The sequence below is a fragment of the Rutidosis leptorrhynchoides genome, chromosome 6 (assembly GCF_046630445.1).
Source record: "Rutidosis leptorrhynchoides isolate AG116_Rl617_1_P2 chromosome 6, CSIRO_AGI_Rlap_v1, whole genome shotgun sequence".
Taxonomy (NCBI): Eukaryota; Viridiplantae; Streptophyta; class Magnoliopsida; order Asterales; family Asteraceae; genus Rutidosis; species Rutidosis leptorrhynchoides.
The window spans coordinates 174,699,955-174,727,760 of NC_092338.1; positions in this window are offsets into that span (position 1 = coordinate 174,699,955).

Sequence of the window (27,806 nt, forward strand, 5' to 3'; positions counted from 1 at the left end):
CCACCTGTAACTCGATCAAGACATCGTTTAACAAATATAACCGCCGTTGATTTTTCTTTAGAATCGTCATCTAGTCGACCAAGTACTTCAGTTCAAATTTCCGATAATCCATTTTTTGAACCCGACCTCACAATTGAGAATCCAGAAAATATTCAGGAACGGTTCGTAGATCCTGAACCACTAAACTTTCCTCCGGAACCACCAATCATTCAAACAGAGATTGTTGAGGAACGAACCATTAAATCAGAATCATCTAGTGATACCGATTCAACAAATTCAATTATGGAGAATCTGGAACCTTTAAGTATGGAAGACCGAATGAGAGCTAAACGCACTGGCCAAGGTCACGCAATTACTCATCCAGACATTAATGCGCCAGATTATGAAATCAAAGGACAAATTCTACACATGGTGACTAATCAATGCCAATTTAGTGGTGCGCCGAAGGAAGATCCAAATGAACATCTACGTACCTTTAATAGGATCTGCACACTATTTAAAATCCGAGAAGTGGAGGATGAACAGATATATCTCATGTTATTTCCCTGGACTTTAAAGGGAGAAGCCAAAGATTGGTTGGAATCGTTACCTGAAGGGGCGATTGATACATGGGACGTTTTAATTGACAAATTTCTTAAACAATTCTTTCCTGCATCTAAAGCCGTAAGACTTCAAGCAGAAATTGTTACGTTCACACAGAAACCAAATGAAACTCTATATGAGGCGTGGACAAGATATGGAAAGTTGTTAAGAGGATGTCCGCAACATGGTTTAGACACCTGTCAAATAGTACAAATATTCTACCGAGGATGCGACATCACTACAAGAAAAGACATAGATATAGCAGCTGGTGGTTCTATTATGAAGAAAACCGAAACTGATGCTTACAAAATTATTGATAACACTGCTTCCCACTCACATGAGTGGCACCAAGAAAAAGATATCGTTAGATCATCTAAAGCAGCTAGAGCCGATTCTAGCCATGACTTAGATTCCATTTCCGCAAAGATAGATGCTGTGGAGAGACGAATGGAAAAGATGACTAAGGATATTCACTCAATACGAATTAGTTGTGAGTAGTGTGGAGGACCACATTTGACAAAAGATTGTCTCAGTATTGAATTAACAATGGAACAAAGAGAGAATATTTCATACATAAACCAAAGGCCTGGAAATAATTATCAGAATAATTATCAACCGCCAAGACCGATTTACAATCAAAATCAGAATTATAACCGAAATATTCCATACAACAACCAACAAAGTCCTAGCAATCAACAAGTATCCAATAATACTTACAATCAGCAAAGACCTAATTTTCAAAACAAACCACCACAACAAACCGATGATAAAAAGCCAAATTTAGAAGATATGATGACGAAGCTAGTTGAAACTCAAACGCAGTTTTTCACATCTCAGAAACAAACAAATGAACAAAATGCTCAAGCATTTAGAAATCAACAAGCTTCTATTCAAAATCTGGAACAAGAAGTAAGTAACCTAGCAAGGTTAATAGGTGAAAGAAAACCGGGAAGTCTACCTAGTGATACAAATGCTAACCCCCGGAATGAAACAGCTAAAGCTATTACCACAAGAAGTGGTACAACACTTAAACCACCTGAAATACCAGTAACTTCTGATGAAACTATTCCTACTCCACAAGAACCACAACCTGATCAAGATAAGGAAAAAGAACCGGTAGTTGAAAAGGTTAATGAAGATAACACAGTTAAGGATAAACCTTATGTTAAACCATACCAACCACCACTTCCTTACCCGAGTAAAATGAAGAAAGAAAAACTTGAAGCCGAGCAATCCAAATTCTTGGATATGTTTAAACAGATAAATGTAAATCTTCCTTTCATTGATGTGATTTCAGGAATGCCTAGATATGCTAAATTCTTGAAAGATCTAATCTCAAATAGAAAGAAAATGGAAGAACTCTCGGCTGTTACTATGAATGCTAATTGTTCAGCAGTGCTGTTGAATAAGATACCAGAAAAATTATCTGATCCAGGAAGTTTCACAATTCCATGTTTTCTAGGTAGTCTTAGTTCAATAGAAGCATTGGCTGATTTAGGTGCTAGTATAAATCTAATGCCGTATTCACTATACGCTAAACTAGACCTTGGAGAATTAAAACCAACCAGAATAAGCATACAACTAGCCGATAGATCAATAAAATATCCTAGAGGGATAATGGAGAACATGCTAGTTAAAGTTGGTACTTTAGTATTTCCAGTAGATTTTGTTGTTTTGGACATGGAAGAAGATTCTCAAGTTCCTCTCATATTAGGTAGACCATTCTTAAACACGGCTAAAGCAATGATAGACGTGTTCGGTAAGAAACTGACCCTAAGTATAGAGGATGAGAGTGTTACCTTTTCAGTTGATAGAGCAATGCAACAACCACAATCTGCAGATGATACATGTTATTATATTCAAACTATAGATGCACATGCAGAATTATTAGAAGAATTTCCAGAATTACAAGGAACAGGAGAATGTTCTTTAGGAGAAAGTAATGAACCAATTGATGAAGCTGAAATGTTAGCTACACTTATAGCTAATGGATATGAACCAACAACAGAAGAAATTCAAATGCTAAAAGAAGAAGACAGATATCGATATAAATCATCGATAGAAGAACCTCCGAAATTAGAGTTAAAGCCACTTCCAAACCATTTGGAATACGCTTATTTACATGGTGAATCTGAATTACCTGTAATAATATCGTCTTCTCTTACTGAAAATGAGAAATCACAACTCATTTCTGTGTTGAAAGCTCATAAACCAGCCATTGCATGGAAAATTCATGATATTAAAGGAATAAGTCCTTCGTATTGCACACATAAAATCCTTATGGAAGAAGGTCATAAAACGTATGTGCAACGCCAACGAAGACTAAATCCTAATATGCAAGATGTAGTTAAGAAAGAGATTATTAAACTGCTAGATGCAGGTTTGATATATCCAATCTCTGATAGTCCATGGGTAAGCCCAGTTCAATGCGTGCCTAAGAAGGGTGGCATGACTGTCATTACAAATGAGAAAAATGAGCTTATTCCTACTAGGACTGTAACAGGATGGCGTGTATGTATTGATTATAGAAAATTAAATGACGCCACCAGAAAAGATCACTTTCCCTTACCTTTCATTGATCAAATGTTGGAAAGATTAGCCGGAAATAGTTACTATTGTTTTCTAGATGGATTTTCCGGATATTTTCAAATTCCAATAGCACCCGAGGACCAAGAGAAAACCACATTCACGTGCCCTTATGGTACTTTTACTTACAAACGCATGCCATTTGGACTTTGCAACGCCCCTGCAACCTTTCAAAGGTGCATGATGGCGATTTTTCACGACATGATAGAAGAATGCATGGAAGTATTCATGGATGACTTTTCAGTCTTCGGTGATACATTTAAATCATGTCTAGTTAATCTGGAACGAATGCTAATTAGATGCGAAAAATCAAATCTAGTACTTAATTGGAGAAATGCCATTTCATGGTTAAAGAAGGCATCGTTCTTGGACATAAAATTTCAAAAGAAGGAATTGAAGTGGATAGAGCTAAAGTAGATGTAATTGCTAAACTTCCACATCCCACCAATGTTAGAGGAGTTAGGAGTTTTCTAGGGCATGCCGGTTTTTACCGACGTTTCATAAAAGATTTTTCTAAAATTGCCACTCCTATGAATAAACTCCTAGAAAAGGATGCGCCATTCATCTTTTCAGATGAGTGTATCAAATCTTTTAATATTCTTAAAGAAAAACTCACTAATGCACCTATCATGATAACACCAAATTGGAATCTACCATTTGAACTAATGTGCGATGCAAGTGATTTTGCAATGGGAGCCGTTTTAGGACAAAGGATTGAAAAACGATTTCAACCTATATATTATGCTAGTAAGACATTACAAGGAGCACAAACGAACTATACAACTACTGAAAAAGAACTCCTTGCTATTGTCTTTGCTTTTGACAAATTTCGATCATATCTCGTTCTAGCAAAAACGGTGGTCTATACCGACCATTCTGCTCTTAGATACCTATTTTCGAAACAAGATGCTAAACCAAGATTAATCCGTTGGATCTTACTCTTACAAGAGTTTGATATTGAAATCCGAGATAAAAGAGGAGCAGAAAATCTCGCCGCTGATCATCTTTCTCGTCTTGAAAATCCCGAATTAGAAGTTCTGAATGAATCGGCCATACAAGACAACTTTCCTGATGAATATCTATTGAAGATAGATTATAAAGAAATCCCATGGTTTGCAGACTATGCAAACTACTTAGTTTGTGGATTCCTTGAAAAAGGATTATCGTACCAAAGACGAAAGAAATTCTTCAGTGATATAAAACACTATTTCTGGGAAGATCCACATCTGTTTAAAAGTTGTCCCGATGGAATAATACGCCGATGTGTATTTGGAGATGAAGCTAGTAAAATATTAAACCATTGTCACACAGGACCAACAGGAGGGCATTATGGGCCTCAACTAACAGCAAGAAAAGTTTATGAAGCTGGATTCTATTGGCCTACAATTTACAAAGATGCACACCTTCTTTGCAAATCCTGTGATGCATGTCAAAGGGCCGGAAAAATAAGTCAACGTGATGAAATGCCACAAAATGTCATCCAAGTATGTGAAGTATTTGACATTTGGGGTATTGACTTTATGGGTCCATTTCCAAAATCTCATAAAAATCTATATATACTCGTAGCCATTGATTATGTATCTAAATGGGCGGAAGCACAAGCTCTCCCAACTAACGATGCACGAGTTGTAGTCAACTTTTTAAAACGTCTTTTTGCAAGGTTTGGAACACCGAAAGCTTTAATAAGTGATCGGGGTACTCATTTTTGTAATAATCAACTTGAGAAAGTTCTTAAAAGATATGGAGTAACTCATAAAATCTCCACCGCATATCATCCACAAACAAGTGGACAAGTTGAAAATACCAACCGAGCTTTAAAACGTATTCTAGAGAAAACCGTAGGATCAAATCCGAAGGAATGGTCCATTAAATTGGAGGATGCACTCTGGGCTTTTAGAACAGCTTACAAAACTCCAATTGGAACCACACCTTTTAGACTTGTTTATGGAAAAGCATGTCATCTTCCAGTAGAAATTGAACACAAAGCATTTTGGGCTTTGAAGACATGTAATCTTGATTTACATGAAGCCGGACGTCTACGATTAAGTCAACTAAATGAATTAGAAGAATTAAGACATGAAGCATACGAAAATTCGTTAATCTATAAAGAAAGAACGAAGAAATGGCATGATAAAAGAATCAGAAGTTCAAAAGAATTTAAAGAAGGAGACAGAGTTCTTCTTTTCAATTCACGATTCAAGCTATTTCCTGGAAAATTGAAATCAAGATGGTCTGGGCCATTCATAGTCAAAAGAGTTTTCCCATACGGAACGATAGAATTGATAAATTCAAATGGGATAGAATTTAAAGTTAATGGTCACAGAGTTAAACATTACATACATGGTCCGATGGAAGTCGATAACGAAGTTAATCACAATTTCGACACCACAGCTAACTAAGTGTGGGGAGAATCAAGTCTTTAAAGGATAATATGTATTTCTGTTAGAGTTAGATTGTCTGTTTTCGTGTAGTTCTCGAAAATGGAACACGTATGGTCTTTCCCTAGCAGACCCTAAAGAACTAGTCTTCTCCCCCCATTCTGAATTTTTATTTTTTTTAGGTTTCTACGAAATGAAGACTGCCTGTGAACTAAACCATGGTCTAATGCTACACGCTTTGATCACTAAACGTAATAATGACATACTACCGAGCGAATTAGTATCAGTAATCAGAGAAAGAATGGACGGAGTTAGAAAAGAATCCAGATGCGAAGATAATAAGTTACAATTTGGTAAAGAAAAATCAAAATCCGCAGCGAAAAGAAGAGCACGACACCTAGAAAGATGTCACAAATGCAGAAAATGGTCACATGGAGGTAAATGTTCAAATAATCAAACCTATTCAAATACCGAATTTGTTACTTTATGCAGAGACGGACCGTTCATATGTTTAGAAGAAAAGACACTGAATGCTCGAGGTTACGCCTATGCAGCCATGGAAAACCAATTAAACCGACTATCTTATGAATGGAATAGATCATATAACTAAGAAATCTATTTCACAGGTATGTCTGTACAGTTTTTATTTTTATTTTTAACCTTTTGATAATAAACGCTAATTTGTTCGCTAAAAAGTATTAAATTGGTATTGAATAAAATTAGGTTTGGCGACCGAAATTATTGATATCATTCAAAAATTTATTACATCACTGCGAAATTTAACGTTTATTCTTAAGGTATAAATATCTTTAATCAATCAACCCAAAATATTTCAAAAATTCGTCATGAGTTAAATTAGGTCTTGGAACCGAAATTACTTTACCGAAAAGAGGGGCGCATATTTTTGATAATATTTGATTGATTAAAGTGGGAGAAAAAGACAAAAATATTTTTAATTTTATTTTTACCATATTTTTAAAATTAATATTTAAATCTTAAATTAATATTGTAAACTTTGTAAAAACAATATATTTAAAATATTTGAAAAATTAATATAAGTTTGATATGAATTTATAAATTTTTAAATTAAGTTGGTGTGAATTTTTAATTTTTAAAATATGAAATTTTAATTTTATGCATTTCAAATTTTAAGTTTGGTGTGAATTTTTAATTTTTAATTTTTAATTTTGAATTTTATATTTAAGTTGTGTGAATTTAAAAACAAAAATTTACTTTATCTCATTAAGTTAAGAATATGATTTTTAAAATTCGTCGTAAGTTGAAGACTAGGTCTTTGAACCGAAATTGCTTTACCCAAGAAAGGGACGAGAACTTTTATTATCATTATTTTTAATCTTATTGATTTAAAGTATGCCAAAAACATTAAAAAAAACCAAAAATCTTAGCTTTTAAAACAATCGCTACAAAAAGACAAATTTTAAAATTTTGTCGAGTGACGGACTAGGACATCGATCCGAAACGACCTCGTCCTAAATAACAAGGGAAACAAAATTTTAAAATTAAATACTTAATTGTTTTATAAGTTAAAGATTATAAAAAAAAAAAAAAAAAGAGAGCAAACTCCGCGACTCGCGGAGTTTGAAAGGGAAATCTCCGCGACTCGCGGAGGGACCAAAACCCAGAAAAAAAAATAAAAGAGCTGCACGAACTGATCACTCTCCCACACTCAAAAACACTGCAAAATAACAGCGAAAACCCACGAAAAAACTCGAAAAACACCCCCAAAAATCCCAATTTTTAACCATTAATCATCAAATTTTTTGCTAAAATCATGTTGAAAAGGATGCTATCTAAGAATTACTCAAGAAAAACGGTAAATTTCTACACCTAAACACCATTTAATCCGAATTTTGGTGTTCTTGAGCTATTTTTTCCCCAATTTGATTTTGATGCTTTTTAGTGTAATTAGGCTTAAATTGTTTATGTATTATGCTTGTATAACCTAGATTGATGCTGTTTAACATGATTAGAAGCCTTAAACTTCAAATTTTGAATAATCTAGGGTTTGTGTTCTTGAGCAATTTGGGGCTTTTTGATATAAACAGGTTATGGCCGATTTTTGTCATGAATTGTTGCTAAATTGAGTAGTGTAACATGTCTAGGTAGTTAAATGATCCAAACTTTGAGCCTAAACATGATTTTAAGAATTAAAGTGGACTTTTTCAAGTCTAAAATTCATGAACTTGATTTTTGAAAGATAATGCCATTTGAGACTTGTTTAATTGCTAGTAATGATTATTTTGACATGTTATTTGAGTTGAATGCTTATGAACTTGGCGAAAATTTTCGTATATGCTTATTTGAAAAAGTGTAGATTTGATAAAAATGTGAAAATAAGCTTAAGTTTAATATAAATTGATAATGTCATTGTAATTATTTTGATTGATGATTTTGCTGACACTAATGCATATTTGGATGCACAAAATTTGTGTTTGATGTGTTTTGCAGAATGAAAGGGGTGAATCTTCATCCCAAGCCCGCAATGCTCCTGCCGATAATTTGGAACAACAGGAGGTAGATAACTACTACAAGCAGGATGTACCTCATCCAGTCATGACCTTTTCCGATATGCATTTGGAAGAGTTGCACCCGAACCTGAGATTTGACAGACTTTGGATAGATTATCCAAAATATCAACGGGGTTTGCATACTCTTCATTCCAAGGTTGTTGAGGTACCGAGGGTCATAGAATGGGGACCCTTAGAAGCTGTAGAATTGGCCGGGCCAATTAGGGAATTACTTGTACAGAGGTATGGTAATTCTTCTTTTAATGACTGGATATGTTTATTCACCATACGCAGACCTGTATATAAAGTATGGTGTGAAGAGTTGTTATGTAGTATAGAGTTGAATGATCGGGTAGCTAGTTTAACCGATCGTTCTTTTATTAGATTTTTGTTAGGCGGTTCGATGCGCCACATGTCTTTACTGGACATGGCTCAGGCTTTACGTATATATACGCCTGAGGAGTTAGCGTCTGCCGATTGTAGAGGATTGATACTAAACGGTAGAAAGATAGATGAGAATTTTGATACACACGGTGTGTGGAGTCAAATGACAAGCCATCACCATTTCAAAGGGGGAAACTACTCTTATTTGGATATAGATAGAGCCGAATTAAGAGTAATACATAGGTTTTTAGCTAATTCGATTACACAAAGGGGTAAGAACAAAGAAAAAGTAAATGAACAAGATTTGTTTTACCATATGTGTATTCGAGACCCACAGAGCGCTGTAAGTATACCATATTGTGTGGGTTATTATTTATCAGCTATGGTTCGGGGGATGCGTCCACATAGCATAATAGGAGGTGGTATTTTTATTACTTTGATTGGTGAATATCTCGGTGTGGATATAAGTCGGGGGGAATTATTACTAGAAGAGCCAGAACCCCGCGACACTATAGGTTTAAATGTATACCATGGTGCGAAAGTTTTGAAGCGGCGAAATAACGCCGCAGTACGATACCATGGTAGACATCCACAGGTGGAGAGAAACCAGCAACAAGGTAATGTAGGAGGGGGGAATGAGATGCAAGAAATGCATAGGTTTATAGCTTCTCAGGAATACGAAAATGCTAGACAGAGAGCATTTGAAGATTGGCAAGTTCATCAGAACCAGATCATAGCGCATTGCCAACATATAGGTAGAAACTATATTCCTACACCGAAACCCGTCTTCCCTCCTTGGTCGATAGAGATGCAGCCACCATATCCTACGTATGACCCTGCCGAAGCATTCTATAGCACTTATGGTTATGCCTGGAACCCCTATTGGTACCAATATCATCCTTAGTTTACTTATTATTTTTTTTATTTTGTAATTTGTAATTATTGATACATTTAATATTTTTGTTAATATTGTAATCATTTTTATAATTATCTAACTTTTATTCTTAGATTTTAATAATTTTTGAATGTGGGGTAATAAACCAAACTTCAAAAATATGTATATATGTTTGCAGTTTATCTTATGTACACAACAGGGTAAAACAACGCATTTTCAAAGACTGGCATTAAGTTCAGCAAAAGCAACTAATTTTGACGACAAGATGCAAAATATGTGTGAAATAACAACAAGACGGAATGAACAAATGATGTGCACCATTTATCATTCAGCAAACAAACGCCAATATATTTGGAAACTTTGGTAAAAATTTAATCATTTTCACACAAATCACCCTCAATAATTTAAATTGTTACTGATTTCTTGCAAATGAGGGCATTGCAAGATCTTAAGTGTGGGAAGGGATTAAATTCTTTCGGATTTTAAAATTTTTATATTAAACACTTGGTTACCATTAAAAATACTAGTAAAGCAGTAGTTGTATTAGAATCTAGTGCTCTCTGATAAAAAAGAACAGCCCTAGTCTTATATACTGACTACCCAATTCTAGTAAAATTTTTCAAAATTTTCAATTAAATGAATTCAAATCATGTTTATACATATTTATGTTCGATAAAACTAGGTTTTAACACCGAAATTATTGTTACCTCGGAAAGGACATAAATTGAGAAACAAACTAAAATGTTAAAATTCATTTAAAATGGAATAGAGGACGATAAAAAGGAAAATAAAAGCCAAGTGTGGGAAAATTTACCAAGTTATTCTAAACATATGTCACATATATCTGTAACAAATAACTGAAAATACTTTTGCTTTGAACTAAACTAAACTGTTTTACCCGATAAAAGAAAAGAAGAGATGGATCTACACGATGAATCAATTCCATCATTTAAAAGGAAGTAAAGTCTTCCGAAAAAGACACGCGCTTCTTGATTTAGGTCATGAAGTTGTCGTCCAGACCAGCTGTAGGTTGACGAAAAATCTAGAAAAGTCATCACTAAAATCAGCAGGAAATCCACGGACCTCAGCATTAAACAGGGTCGCCAAGTGGTCAGATTTATCCTAACCATGAGAAGGATTTATCTCGTACAATGGGGGGGCACCGTGCAAATTAGCTTGATAAGACTAATGAATCAGATCCCCAGAAAGGATAATCTCCTTAAAGATTAAAAATCAGCTTTTAAGACTGATATTACTCAATCCTAGAGATTGACCTTAAAGATTGAGAATTCAAACTCATGGAATTCAATGATATCTAAACTCGAGCTTAAACGAGAAAATATTTTGATCAAAATTACAAACCGATTTGTTTTCTGAAAACCCTATTTTCAATGCGTTCATTACCATTGAACGTAAAATCCTAGGAATTCACCTGGAATTCATTAGGTCACCTGAACTAAATCGGGTGTCAACCGTAAGAATGGTGGTTGCATAGCATGGTCAAAGACAGGACCTTGTGTCAAACCGACAAATTATAAGGGTGAGCTTTACTATTGCTCCTACCAAGGATAGTAATTGCGTCCGACACGTTATAGACCATAATCAAAAGCATGTCACGGGACATTGCCTTAACAGTTGCTTGTTCAACGCCTTCCTTTACAACCGGACGGTAGTTTGCCGAAAGGTAATATACGGAACAAGTAAACTGGACGTGTTGCTTTCCAAATACAAGGTTAGCAAGTGGGTGACACAAAACCGCAAGTTTTGAGCTAAAATTTCCAAATCTGAAACCCACCAAACCCACAAAAATATTTTGCAAACACCGGTAAAGGGTTATTCCGGAAAACTTATCTAGGGTAAAAACTAGATTTCAAAAGATCAAATGTTTTCATAAAGATCCAATTTCCTTAATGGATCTAAATTTTTATAGTCATGTGGGACTGTAAACCATATCGTTACTACCATTGTTTATACCGCCGTATAGAAATCACTGATGTACAAAGTGTGAAGAATAAAGAAGTGATTCTAGTATTTCAAGACAATATTGCTTGAGGACAAGCAACGCTCAAGTGTGGGAATATTTGATAATGCTAAAAACGAACATATATTTCATAGCATTATTCCTAAAGAAAGACAAGCTTTTAGTTGCAATTGTTCTATTTACAAGAGATATTCGTTTAAATAATAAAAGGTGAAGACAAAAGACAGATTCGACGAATTGAAGACGCAAACGACCAAAAAGCTCAAAAGAACAAAAGACAATCAAAAAGGTTCCAATTATTGATAAGAAACGTCTCGAAATTATAAAAGTACAAGATTCAAAACGCAAAGTACAAGATATTAAATTGTACGCGAGGACGTTCGAAAATCCGGAACCGGGACCAGAGTCAACTCTTAACGCTCGACGCAACGGACTAAAAATTACAAGTTAACTATGTATATAAATATAATATAATATATAATTAATTATATTAATTATATATATATTATATATACATATAAAAAACCGTCGGCAGAGAAAACTCCAAGGACTGAGCTGTAAATACTATCTCCGCGACTCGCGGAGTTTGAAGGGGATTTTGCCGCGAGTCGCGGAGCCCCAAAATTCAACTCTGGCTATAAAGCAAACCGAATTCTGATCAAATTTCATATTCTATTTCAATCTCTCTCTCAATATATACGTAATATATATATATAATTTATATTTTAATTTTAATTTTAATTTTAAATCCTAATAATAAGGGTATGTTAGCGAATGTTGTAAGGGTGTAAGTCGAAATTCTGTCCGTGTAACGCTACGCTATTTTTAATCATTGTAAGTTATGTTCAACCTTTTTATATTAATGTCTCGTAGCTAAGTTATTATTATGCTTATTTAAAACGAAGTAATCATGATGTTGGGCTAATTACTAAAATTGGGTAATTGGGCTTTGTACCATAATTGGGGTTTAGACAAAAGAACGACACTTGTGGAAATTAGACTAAGGGCTATTAATGGGCTTTATATTTGTTTAACTAAATGAAAGTTTGTTAATGTTAATATAAAGATTTACAATTGGGCGTCCATATAAATTACCATATACACTCAATCGGACACGATGGGCGGGATATTTATATGTACGAATAATCGTTCATTTAACCGGACACGGGAATGGATTAATAGCCACTAGAATAATTAAAACAGGGGTGAAATTACATTCAAGGGTAATTGGTGTAATTGTTAACAAAGTAGTAAAACCTTGGTTTACACGCAGTCGATAACCTGGTGTATTCATTAAACAAAGTATTAAAACCTTGTTACAATTCGAATCCCCAATTAGTTGGAATATTTAACTTCGGGTATAAGAATAATTTGATGAGGACACTCGCACTTTATATTTATGACTGATGGACTGTTATGGACAAAAACCAGACGGACATATTAAATAATCCAGGACAAAGGACAATTAACCCATGGGCATAAAACTAAAATAACACGTCAAACATCATGATTACGGAAGTTTAAATAAGCATAATTCTTTTATTTCATATTTAATTTCCTTTATTTTATATTTAATTGCACTTCTAATTATCGCACTTTTATTTATTGTTATTTAATCGCACTTTTAATTATCGTACTTTTTAATTATCGCAATTTTATTTTCTCGCATTTTTATTATTCGCAATTTCATTATCGTTATTTACTTTACGCTTTAATTTAAGTCTTGTATTTATTTTATATTTTACATTAGGTTTTAACTGCGACTAAAATCTTAAAATCGACAAACCGGTCATTAAACGGTAAAAATCCCCCCTTTATAATAATAATATTACTTATATATATATTTGTATTTTTATAAAAGTAAACTAATATAGCGTTGAGCTTTGTTTAAAGATTTCCCTGTGGAACGAACCGGACTTACTAAAAACTACACTACTGAACGATTAGGTACACTGCCTATAAGTGTTGTAGCAAGGTTTAAGTATATCCATTCTATAAATAAATAAATATCTTGTGTAAAATTGTATCGTATTTAATAGTATTTTCCTAGTAAAATAATAACTATTTTATATACTACCCCGCTGCACATCACCAATTCATACCTATGACTACATCAAAACTAGGTATAGGCATCAACAAACATATTAAAGGAAAGGAATGGCCGTCAATTTTGATGGTAATTCCAGACACAGATGATATGCATGGAACCATTTTACCATCAGCTACTTCTATTCCCAAAGGCTCATCTAACATCCTAACAGGCAACTTCAACTTATCACAGAAGCCTAAGGACATAAAAGATCGCTTCGCTCCAGAATCAAATAACACATGAGCTGTCAAGGAATTAACTAAGAACATACCGGTAATGACATCATCGGTAGCGGTTGCAGCATCTACCATCATCTGAAATGCCGTTGCCTCTGCTGTTGGAGGATTCTTTCTCTTCTGCCTGGCAGTAGAAGCAGAAGATCCCCCAGATGTAATCGACCTCGCCCCTGACCCTGCCCCAGAACCGGATCTTGACGCAGGTGGACAATTTGCTGATCTATGCCCCTCTTGATGGCAACTCCAACAAACATTAGACTTAAAAGAACAAGCTGTTGATTCATGACCTAACACTCCACATTTCAAACACCTTCTGGTCATTGGAGAACACGGACCGACATGGGTCGACTTGCAAACATTACACCACCCAGACTGACTAGAACCCGATCCACTCATACCAGACTTACTTTTCTGTTTAAACCCACCTGACTTCTTACCACGAAATCCTGATTGCTTACTTGATTGTTGAACAGACTGACCACCTGTTTGATTATAAAGGTTTGAAGGAAAAGTTGTGTTTAACGCAGTGGTATTAGGGTTCCATTGCGCCCGTTCCTGTTCTAATTCCTTAATTTTCTCCTGAGCTTCTAGTAACCGACTTTGAAGTTCTATTACTTCTTGAGAAGTTTCTTCTTCTGAAGACACATGTCCATCTTCGTCAGGGGCTCTGAATGTACCAGTTCCAGGGGCAGCAGGGCCAGTAGGGTTAGCTTCTTTATCTGTCATTGCTGCACTACCACAACACTCACACCAAAGCTTAGTATAAATTCTGTTAGTACTAACAACTAACACATATCCTGTCCTAATACTCACTTAACCCATCCCCAGCATGTTATGTTTGACATGACTCTTCTAAGTTTGGGAACATGACATGTAGATCACAATGCACATGCTGCCAAACTCAGCTCTGATACCAACTTGTGACACCGCTAAATTTTTTTTTAATACGTGGTGGAAGCATAATATTAATTAAATACGATATCGACATTTGTACAAACCGATGTCACGTGTCATTAAAACAATTTATATATTAACAGGAAGAGACGTAAATACATTCTGTTTTCAAAAGTACATGGTTCATATTCTAAAAGACCACATCAGAGTTAACCCTGTCAAACATAACATCATCATGCCCGTCTTCTCCCAAAAGCACTATCTACAAAAGCTAACAACCTGCAGGGAGGAGATGGAGGGGAATTAGCATGAAGCTAAGTGAGTACGACTAACTACAGGCCATAGCATACACAAGTGTTATACTAATCATGTCACAATAGTCGAACATACAAACATCACCCAAGTGCCGTCTACAGAGACTCTGGTGGCTCGGCTAAACCATTAACCACCAGCTGATCGGACTGGGGCTTACCAGAAGTTCCTCCACCACCGTATGTATATACATAATCCACACGCGACGGACGCATCATTCACATATATATACACCACGGCTGTCTAGGCTACCACAGAGGAACCTAACCTGCAGGTTGATCTCTCCTACCGAGGCTACCACACAATAGGGACGCACTAGGCTCCAGCAGACAGGCATCAACTAACATGCAGTCATCACAAGAACTAACTAACCACAACAATAAGTATATCTAACAAGCATGGCAATCATAATATAACATGCTTCTATATACTATATTCTCCAGTTAGTCCCACTCACCAAATACCAGCAAACGAGAAGGTATTCAGCTATCTAATCACTGAACCTTCTCTTTCTCTTTTTCTCCTGAGAAAAACATATACACAAGTTAGTTTCTATCCGATAGCACAAAACAGCACAATACTCAAATTTTTGTCAGAAAAAGTATCCGCTAAAAGTTTTTTGTTTAACACTTATGCACTTTCAAAATTTAAAATTTACATCATAAACACCAAAATACAAACGGGCAGCATAACAGCTAGAAATCGACACTTAGTAAAATTTTCACAGTCTAAGACCATCGGTAGATGGTCCCATCCATCGGCCGATCGTCAACACACCATCAGTCGATGGTCTCCCCCAATCGGTCGATTTTCAAAATTACATCCGCTGGTCAGAAGTCATACACCATCGGTCGATGGTCTTGTCCACCGGCCGATCGTCCCTCACCATCAGTCGATGGTCAACGACCATCGGCCGAAGGTAGTTCATCAGTTGCAACAGCAGCAAAGTGACGGGTTTCACCCAAAATCGACCAATTCTTGCTCTAAAGCTCGATTATGACCTCAAAACTGACCAAATCAAAGACACCATACATTAAGAAACATCAACCCACAAGATTTGGACTCAAACAACATCAAATCTAACCATTTGACCCAAAATACACACTTTATAAAAACTAACACAAAAACCCCATTTTCTTGAAGATTAAAGCATGAAAACTTGTAATTCTTACCTTGAAAGAATCAGTGAATCACAAGGAACACAAAGATGTAAATGATTCGAGCTCTAAAACAAGGATTAGAAATTAGGGTTTGATGTAGGTGAGAAGATGAAGAACGGGTTGTTTTTAGGAAAAGTCTAGAAAATGCAAGAAGGGGATAGACATCAGTCTATTATTTGGGATTAAATCCCATACTGTGTAATTCACGGGTATTTATCAGTTATCTAATATTTTTTGTACATCATTTGGCAACCCAAACGAAGTCCAAATTAAATAAACAAACCTGTTCTGTGACCCTTGTCACAAACTGGTCCTAACCACATCATTAATTAATCATAAACATTAAATAAAAATAAAAGATATAATAACACAATACTAACTTAAGGGCAATTTAGTAATCTTACAGTTAGGCCCGATTGAGGATGTTACAATAGAAGACGTGGTTCACCATGTCTTAAGATAACATAGTGTCGGGATGATTGCGAGACACTCCTTGGATAGATATACCTTGGTGTGAACACTAGATTCCCTACTAAGCGGTTTCCCGGCTAGCATGTCACGAGGAACTAGGCTTTGAAGATTCTGATCGGATGGACTATGCTCAACTCCCGACGCTTTATCTGGTTTAATGATATAAGCGGCCCGTCTTGGATGCAGTGCATACCTTGAGCACACGAATAAAGTAGCATTGCCTTATATAGATGATATCCAACCTTTCTTAACACCTTAGTGTATCACCCAAGTGAGTGGTTATGATTGTGTTTCGAATCCCTTTCTGTCAATGGTTTGGTAAAATCTAAGGGTTTGTAGACAAAGTAGAACATCTGATAGTTCTCAGTCATCCTTAAAGATTTATAAGCTTAGTTTGTATTGTAGTGCGTTAAATTCCCATTTATGATTTAAACCAGCCCTTACTTAAATCTACCCAATAAATCCCTTAGTTATCCACATGTACTAGACTTATAGTGGTTCCATAGCTTCTAACCTTGACCATGCTCAAGTGGTCCTATAGTACATTAACACTGTACTCTACTGTTGCAACAGTATTTCCTCGAGTCTTATACTCTTGACCAATGTCTTGAGCTGGTCCTACGGTAATTCCCCATGTACTTTATAGTATTTCTGATGGGTTCATACCTTAACCAATGTATAAACACAGATAACTAATTACCTTTATAATGTCAACTTTATAAAAGGTTTTAATCATGTTTATTGGTGGAAGGACGATAATAACGACGTTTAATATCATAGACAGAAAGCGAGTATGAAACGATAATCATCCCTAACTAACATTATTAAATCATGGCAAACAATCAAGCAATTACTCACACATTATGGCAACAAGCATTTCAATCATTAATAAATCACAAACATCAAACAAGAACATTATGATGGATTAATAAAAGAAAAGGATAGATAGTATCGGATAATGTCGGCAGAATAACACTTGTATTAGTTCATAATATCCTTAGCGTTACAATGCTTGAAAGCTTCTACTACTAACTACATACTAATCTCCTATTGATCACTAGAGAGCGACAATAGAGAGATAATTACATTTCCTAATCTATGTACTTTTCTCCCTTTAGAAACTAGAGAGAGATAGTAGAGAGAGAACTAATCTCCTATAGATCACTAGAGAGCGACTATAGAGAGATATTTAGAGATAGAAGTGAGGAATTGGTGTGTTTTTGGTGTGTTGAAATGAGAAATGAAGCCCTCCTTTTATAAGCAAAGCTTGAGGGCAAAATTATAATTTTTGGCCAAAAAACGCCTGGTAGGCCGTTTGGCAAGGTGCACTAGCAGGCCGTATTTGGCAGGCCGTTTACATACTGGCAGGCCGTATGGCAGGGTGCACTGGCAGGCCGTATTCACTGGATCGTAACTTGATTTCTTGTCTTTCACCGTTTTCGCTCTAGAATCTTCGTTTTAGCTCCGTTTTTGACGATTCTTGCGCCCACGTGTTCGTAATAGAATATCCTACAACATGAGGTTAAGTAATTAAACTTTTCCAAAAATTTTAAACGCGAGTTAATCGTCTTAGCCGGTTTTGCTCGTTTTTTCTCGTTTCTCATCCGTTTTTAGTGATTCTTGAAACATAGCCTTTGTAATGACTAAATCTACCAAATTAACCAACAAAGTGATTATTTTGGCGATAAAGTTTGGAACTTTATGGTTTTAGGGCTCAATATCGGGAGTAAAAACATGACTTTTTGGCCGATATCAGTCGATATGATATGTCAAAATCTTGTATACGTGTCCCGATATTTAAAGTGCGTAAAATAAATAACAGAAATTAAATGACGATAAATAAAGTTGCGATAATTAAATTGCGATAAATAAACTGCGACAAATAAAATGTAATCAGTTAGCTAGGAACAGTTAGCTGGAAACAGTTAGCGTGGATTCTTAACAAAAATTTTCTCATAGTTAATTCGTTTGTTCCTAACAAATTTTATTTTGTCAAATGTTTTCTTCATTATGCCACTTGTTGGATTATGATAGGTCAAAATCCAAATATGAAATTGAATGAAAATGGTTATTCTGCGGTGAACGGATACATATATCGGTGGTTGTAAGTAGGATAGTAAATGACTGTTGAATCAGATTTGAAAGAAAGTACAGTGTAACTTATTAACGTGAAATCTAAATATTCCTCGGGTATTACCTACCCGTTAAAATATTTTCACCATTAACAGTTTGTACAAAAAAAATTTTAATTACAATCTTTATGAAAACATATATACATATGTATTTTCTTCAGATGTAATTATGGATTTAATGAGTTAATATGATATTAAACTCATTTGATTTTTTTTTTTTTTTTGGTTTGAACTAGAATAAATAATCTCAAAAATTTTTAGAAACCACATATTATTCGCAGAATATTTCTTCAATGAAGTTATGAATTAATACTTCATCGTTCATTGTTGTTGGTACTCCTTGGTATCTATGGTGCGTATGACGTTGATGTTCGTGTGACAAATTGTGAAGTTGAGGTTTGCGATGCGGTTGTTGTTGGTGGTGGTAATGGTACTGTTGACGTTGATGATGGTGGTACTGGTTATGCTGCTGGCGCTACTGCTGGTGTTTGTAACCTTTGCACTATATTCTCCAAATTGATTACTCGAGCGCGAAGTTCATTGACTTCTTCTATTATTTCAGAATGATTTGTCGGTCGGAACGAGCGGATGAATAAGGTTTAGAATTGTGGATAGAATATAATCATGTTTCGAGCTACTCTGGAAATGAGGGTGAAACTGGTGTTTCGGATTGATTCACCGGTAAGTGCTTCGGGTTATTAGTCAAGAAGGCAATTTGGTTGGTGGAAAAGATCGCCTTCTTCGCGTCTCCATTGATTAAGTCGACTACGAACCCATCTCCAATTCATCTAGAATAAATGATGACTAATTGGTTGATTCATTCCGGTTACACTGCTTTCGGAGCTCGAGTGGAAATCCATATCGAAATAGCTGTCGGAATAACTATCGGAATAGCTATCGAAATCTGAGGGACTCGAACTGGTTGAGGGATTCATCTCGTACAATTAAATGAAGTATTTTCGATAAGAAATAGATTATAGGATGTAGATTAGTACCCTGCAATACATAATTTACATATGCATATATAATACTAAAATCCCATAAGTTACGGAGGAATCTACAGAAGCTGTCAGGCAAAGGTAACAATAACAGATACGCTAAGATATGAATTTATCTATACACTGTCTATGCAATAGAGGCAATAAGACGTGTCTAGACTTTAAGGATGATAAGCAAATAATTTTCGACACTAAATGATAAGCAAAACTTTTGACATGCAGACACGGTCGAAGTCCAGACCCACTAATGCATCTAAACAACTATCAGTTAGACACACTAATGCAAGACCTGGTTCGCTAAGACCACCGCTCTGATATCACATGTAAATACAGTGGGGACAACCACCGTCCCACCCAGTGCCTTCCCAGCTAACCGCCTGGTGACCACTGAGTGTACCTCAGATACTGATTTTAGGGCCTGCCTCTCGGCTACTGCCAACCCTCGTAAGGGATCGCAAGGAGTAAGAGCCAATGCTTCATCACAGGTAACACTGTGAGAACCACCTTTACGACTAACCCGCACCAACGGCGTTAAACCAGCTCTGATGCCACATGAAGTGACTCGTCCTAATCCATCTGGACGAATACATTACATTTGGTTACATCGCGAGGTACTTGACCTCTATATGATACATTTTACAAACATTGCATTCGTTTTTAAAAGACAAACTTTCATTACATCGACAGTTGACGGCATGCATACCATTTCATAATATATCCAACTATAATTGACTTAGTAATAATCTTGATGAACTCAACGACTCGAATGCAACGCCTTTTGAAATATGTCATGAATGACTCCAAGTAATATCTTTAAAATGAGCAAATGCACAGCGGAAGATTTCTTTCATACCTGAGAATAAACATGCTTTCAAGTGTCAACCAAAAGGTTGGTGAGTTCATTAGTTTATCATAAATAATCATTTTTCAATAATATAATAGACTACAAGATACTCATATTTAGAAAACAATCTGTGCAGGTCTGCTCACTGCTGGAAAATCATTCATATGAAGAACACCGGAACCTTTCAAACAACTCACCAACGGTAGCTAATGCATAGTGCAATGACAAAATCATCTCACCGTGGTAGTTAATACAATATAATTCTTACAACGGGGGCTAATGCGTACGCAATGCAAAATCATCCCTCCGAGGGTAGCTGAAATGGGGGACTAATGCGTACGCAATGAAAAATCATCCTTCCGTTACCAACTACAAAGTCAACTATAATACAATACAATACAATACAATACATCGGTAGCTAACGTGTAGTGCAATGACGAAATCATCTCACCGATGGTAGTTAAAATGGTAGCTAACGCGTAGTGCAATGACGAAATCATCTCACCATTACTAACTACTAAATTGAACCATATCGGTAGCTAACGCGTAGTGCAATGACGAAATCATCTCACCGATGGTCGATAATACAATCTTTATAGAAATCAAACCTCTGAATCCAAATAATTCTATCATAGAATGTAGTTTTGAATATTTGTGTCTATTTCGTCAAACGTTTATAGAAGCAGTTCATGTATTCTCAGTTGAAAAATATATCTCAAAAGCATTTAGGAAACAGTTATAAAAACAGCGCATGTATTCTCAGTCCCAAAAATGTAAAGAGTAAAAGGGAATCAAATGAACTCACTATGTTGTATTTTATAGTAAAAAAACATAAGACGACATTAACAATTGTAGGGTCGGCCTCGGATTCATGAACCTATATCATTCGTATATATATATTAAAATATATACTCGTAATCGAACAATTTCATATCTTATAACTTTATATATTATATATTTAGTTTGTATATATATATATATATATATATATATATATATATATATATATATATATATATATATATATGTATATATATATATATTTTTTGTAAATGATTATTATTTATACAGTTATATTAATATGTTTATATCTGAAAAATTCCTAATTTATTGTATATAAGTTTTTATATAAATAATGTTAATATGTTTTATATATAGTTATATGACTTATTAATATAATTGTAGTATATGTAATAAGTAGGTTTTATATACAAAATATTTATGTGTTTAAAAATGAAAGTTTTGATAATAATAAGTTACCAATAATAATAACAACTTTATTAATAATCATAATACTAATAATAATAATAATGATATTGTCAATAATGATACTTATGTTCATACCAAAATTTATACAACTAATGCTTAATATTAATACTAGTCTTAATAATAATGATAATAATAATTTTACTATTTTTAACGATAATCATATTCATAATATTAAGTTAGTATTGAAGATAATTAACATATCCATAATCTTAATCGTAATAATTGATAATAATAATAATAATAATAATGATACCATAATAATAACACGAATAATAATAATAGTGTTACTACTAATAATATTAATAAATGTTAATACTTAGTAATATGATAATACTAGTAATAAGTAATAATACTAGTAATAAGTAATAATAATAATAATAATAATAATAATAATAATAATAATAATAATAATAATAATAATAATAATAATAATAATAATAATAATAAAAATAATGATAACAATAAGGTTACTACCTCAATAAAAGGTCTTTTAAAAAAAATATATGCCACCAGCAGGAATCGAAACCGAGACCTCTCGTATACTTTGAACACGCCTAGACCAGTTGTGCTACTGCACTTTTTCTGATATAACCCATTTCCAAAAACATATAACCCGTAAAGTGTTTCCGTTTCCTTCCTCCTTCCATACCAGTCGATCAGGGTTCTAACCAAGTTCCCACATAATTACATTTTTAGTTTTTAGGATTTGAAACATATACAGAAACGATAAACGAGTATTTAAATTAATTTAAAACAACAGAAACTAATCGAAAATAAGCTGCATCAGATAGTTTTAAAAAAAAAATATGAATTTGAAACCAAATTCGACTTTCTAAAATGTTTTAGACCACAATTCCCAAATGAAAAGGGTTCAAAATCATAATTAGAAACGTTCTGAGTAATCAATTAAACATAATACATCAAAACAAGATCAAATTTCATGATGAACAAATATTTTAACTATTGACTTCAGAACTTTGACTTTAAAAATTGAAACTCAATTTGATGAATTGAATAACAAATTTTTGCAGAAAGTTCAAGTAAAAGGATCCTAACAGCACTACACTTACAGATTTTAAAAATTCAATTGAATTGGAGTTGTTGAATAAAAGGTATCACGAACAGAGTGAAATCTGGGTTTTTCATCTTCAATTTTGATTAATTTTATAATTTCAAGGCTGAAAAGGATAAGGGTAATTATTAATGGATAATGTAGTTCGATTGATATCGTTTAACACTGAAATTGGTCAAGCCTTAAAGTAAATTAAAGGTCGACAATTTCTCTATCAGAGTCAGAGTTAAATAAAAAAAATAAAAGTAGAAAGGATCGGTTAGCAGAGTTTTGGAATTACACTTGTGATTTAACACAGATTGGTACGACCTAATAAGCAAAAATTCAATCAGATACAGCTTGAGACAATGATTGAAAACTGATTTCTGTATTAATCTTGTATTTAATTATGTATATCTCGTATTTATATATATATCTTGTATATGTATTTATAAAATATATAATTGTAGTTATCAGCATAATATATCTGTATTTGTATACTGAGTATATTAGAGTTTTTCATGTATATACGGTGTACATCTGTATTTACCTATATATACGGGGTATTTATGTATTTATAAATATATTATATTAAATTCTATAACATACATTACTAATATAAATTTATTATTAAAATCCATTAATATTTTTAATTTTAATAAGGATACTTAATAATAGAATTAATAATAATAACAATAATATAAATGATCAAAATGATACTAGTAATAAGAATGTTATCAATATTCATGACATAAAAAAAATGATAATTATAATATTATTAATGATAGTAGTAAAGATACTAATAATAATGATAATATTAATACGATTAATGATATTAATATTATTAATAATATAACAATTTATATATATATATCAAAATTTCCTATCTTATAGTTATATATTCAAAGTAATAATACTAGTAGTAATCCGGATATATCATATTACATGTATCAAATTTCTACATTTATATAATATATATAATATTATTGATAATACTGATATTAATATTAATATTAATATTCATATTAGTAAGAAAAGTAAAAGTAACAATACTAATATAATAATTATATTTTAACTTGTAATTACATATACTAATACTCTATATTATTAGTTATCTAATATTACATGTTTATATATATATATATATATATATATATATATATATATATATATATATATATATATATATACACACACACTCACTTACAAATAATTGTTCGTGAATCGTCGGGAATAATCTGAGGTTTAAATGGATATATTGAAATAGTTCAAAAATTTCGTGACTCAATATTACAGACTTTGCTTATCGTGTCGAAAACATATAAAGATCAAGTTTAAATTTGGTCAAAAATTTCCGGGTTGTCACACCATCCCTTTTATGCCTTAGCGATTGTTACTTTCTTTTTCTATGTTCCTGATTTCATCGAACACCATCATCAATCGTTATTGTTTCTGTTTATTATTTTCGTTCAGGCCAAAACCCAAACAAATCATGTTGCAGCATTCCTGTTATATTTTTTTTACCTGTCGACATCAAACCTTAAACACGGGGACTGGATTACTTCTATTCGAATTAAAACAGGCTAAATGGACTAGCTATATAAGTGGGCTTCTAACTTGTTATGTTGGGCCGATTAATTGCTGATGAGCTGAAACAAAACGGGTTAAAGGCTTATAAGTTGGTAACAAATTCAGAAAAATGGGATTTGCTTGAGTGGTATAGGAGTGTTTGCATTATTCAGGAGGTTACGGGTTCGAGCCCGATCTCTGCCATTTTTTTTGGGAAATCTCTTTAAAGGTAGTATTATTTATATTTATCACTAATATTATTATATTATTATTATTATTGTTATTATTATTACTATTATTATTATTGTTAATATAAATTATATTATTATTATTATTATTAATATAATTAGTATTATTATTATTATTAATATTATCATTATTAGGAAAATAAATATTATTATTATTATTATCATGGTTATTAAAATTATCATTTTTAGTAAAATTATTACTAACATTATTATTTTTAATTTTTATCATCATCATCATCATCATTATTATTATTATTATTATTATTATTATTATTATTATTATTATTATTATTATTATTATTATTATTATTATTATTATTATTATTATTATTTTCATTTTTTGTTAACATTATTATTATTGTTATGATTATAGATACCAATATTATTATAGAAACGATTAAGTTACAAATTAAATAAAATTTTTAATATTATTATTACTACAAATTATCTTAGTATTATTATAATTATTATTTCTACAAACAAAAGATATTTATATAGATATATATTTATTGCATATATCATAAGTATATCTAATTTACTATTTTAATATAAAATGACATATGTAGATATATATATATATATATATATATAACATTGGAAATAATAAATACATTACTATTTTAAATAAGTAATATATTAAACAATTAATATAACCTAGTCTGAATGACACTATATGTTCATTATATGTTTTAATATATACAAAACTGATATAGGTTCGTGAATCTGAGGCCAATCTTGCATTGTTCAGTTCCGTTGTATGCATATTTTTACTACAAAATATCGTATTGTGAGTTTCATTTGCTCCCTTTTTAAATGCTTTTGCAATATATATTTTTGGGACTGAGAATACATGCGCTACTTTTATAATTGTTTTACGAAATAGACATAAGTAATGGAAACTACATTCTATGGTTGGATTATCGAATCGAATATTGTGATGACCCGAGAATTTCCAACCAAATTTAAACTTGATCTTTATATGATTTTGACATGATAAGAAAAGTCTGTTAGATTGAGTCTCAAAAATTTTGAAGCATTTGCATATATTCAATTGATCTTCGACTGCTCTCGACGATTCGCGAACAATTAATTGTAAATACATATGTGTGTATGTAATTATAAATAATAATTCAAAATATAATTTGAAGTATTATACGTTGTTGTAATTAAAAATTTATAAAATAAAAATAGGATATTATAATAATAATTATTTAAAATATATCTCTATATATAAATAAAGTATATTAAAAATAGATATTAAATGATTGTAATACTCGTTTGGTGTTTCGATTGATATTAATCAAGTTAAAAACGAACTTATGTAATTTTAAAATAATGGTGATACGAAAATGAGTTCTATAAGTTTTAGGCTTATTAAAAATGTATTTAGGAACTATTTGTTAAGTTTTAACACTTTTTATACTTTACCCATAAATGAGAGGGGCAGTTGGTGTAATTTTTAATTAATAAGTTAATGATCGAATTTTATACCATAATGACCAAAATAAATAAATATAGTTAATTTAAAAATATGAAATTTTTCTGAGAACCTTTATCCGCCACTGATTATCAACGGACCACGATATATTACTATTGAAAACTGTCGGCAGATTGATTAATCAAGGATTCACGAGATACCCTACTGTTTCTTATTTTCACATGTGTATTATTAACTATTATTATAATTATTATTATATTATTATTATTAATAATGAGAACTTCATTCACAGATGTTTACTGTGTTTTGTTTAATTATCACTTCATTTTCATTTATATGCAAATGCATATGCATACAATCTGGCACACTAGTATAAACTTATAATCTTGCAAATAACCACCTCTCTCTACAATCTCTCTTCGTGAACTCACCATACCATAACCTTGTCCGCACCTCTCTTGTTCTTTCTTCATCACATGCAAGAGTTCTATATATGCATATGCATATGCAATGCATTTAAAACTTAAACACATAACAAACGGTTATCACCACTAAACCCAAAACACCATAATCAAACCACCACAACTCAAACCCAATACCACCGGTCACCTCACGACTACCTTCTTGTGCGATTTAAAAACACCATCGTGAACTATCCTGTTTTCCTCTTCTACTTCATCTGGTTCGATGAAAACACAAACATCAATCCTTTACCATCTCTTTCTCTCCCTCACTAGCTCTCTCCTATATCTATTTTATGTTACAGTCGACAAAACATACAAACCATCTTATGTTTCTACTAAGTTATTCGACCACCGGTTAAACCATCAACTACTTCACCACCCTTTCATTTTTTTTACCGTCACCCTCACAAGCTATTCATCACTAATGCTTTGTTCTCGTGTAACGTATCTATTTCAAACCGAGACCCACACCATAGGTGACTACTATTTCACTAATGATACGTATAAATGGTTAAGAATAAGAAATTCAAAGATGTGGGTTTGGTAACACATGAACTCATCGAGTAATGATGATAAATAATGGAGAATAGAGCTGTATACTTTCTTTTTGTAACCCCACTTGTTGTATTTTATTCGCTACTATATGCCCGTTACAATTCCCAGCCGCCTCTTTATTTTAATCCAACTTGATCGAATTTCTTTCTTCTTTTCTATTGGGCCACGCGAATGATATTCGTTGGACTAAGAGTTAATTTAGCTGGGCCGAGTACTTAGTCAGCCTCTTGGGCCGAAACTCATTTTTCCTGTTGGGCCGAGAACCTTGTTAAAAGGTTACATGTATTGGGCTGCAAACATTGAAGTGGACTTGATTAAACTTGTTGCACAATTGTAAAAACCCACAAGATTTCTAATCAATTACTGCTGTTCGTTAGTTGTTACTGTTGAACAATATAATTAAGATGATGTTATGACATTAAGTGATTAAGATGATGTTTATGATGATTAGATGATTACAAACCAAGAAGATGATGGATGATGGTGTTTGTAGATAAGGATATAGATAATGATATAGACGATGATTAGGATATCGATGATAATTACGCCATGATGATAAAATTTATGATGGTTATGATTATGATAAAGATGATGAGGTTAGATAAATATAAGTAAGATGATAATTATGGAACAATAATAAGGATGATTTTGTGGTGATGTGATGTTAAGATGATGATGTAATTAAATAATCATGCTCGATATAACAAGAAAATAAGCAATGGTTAAATGGTTTAAGGGTGTT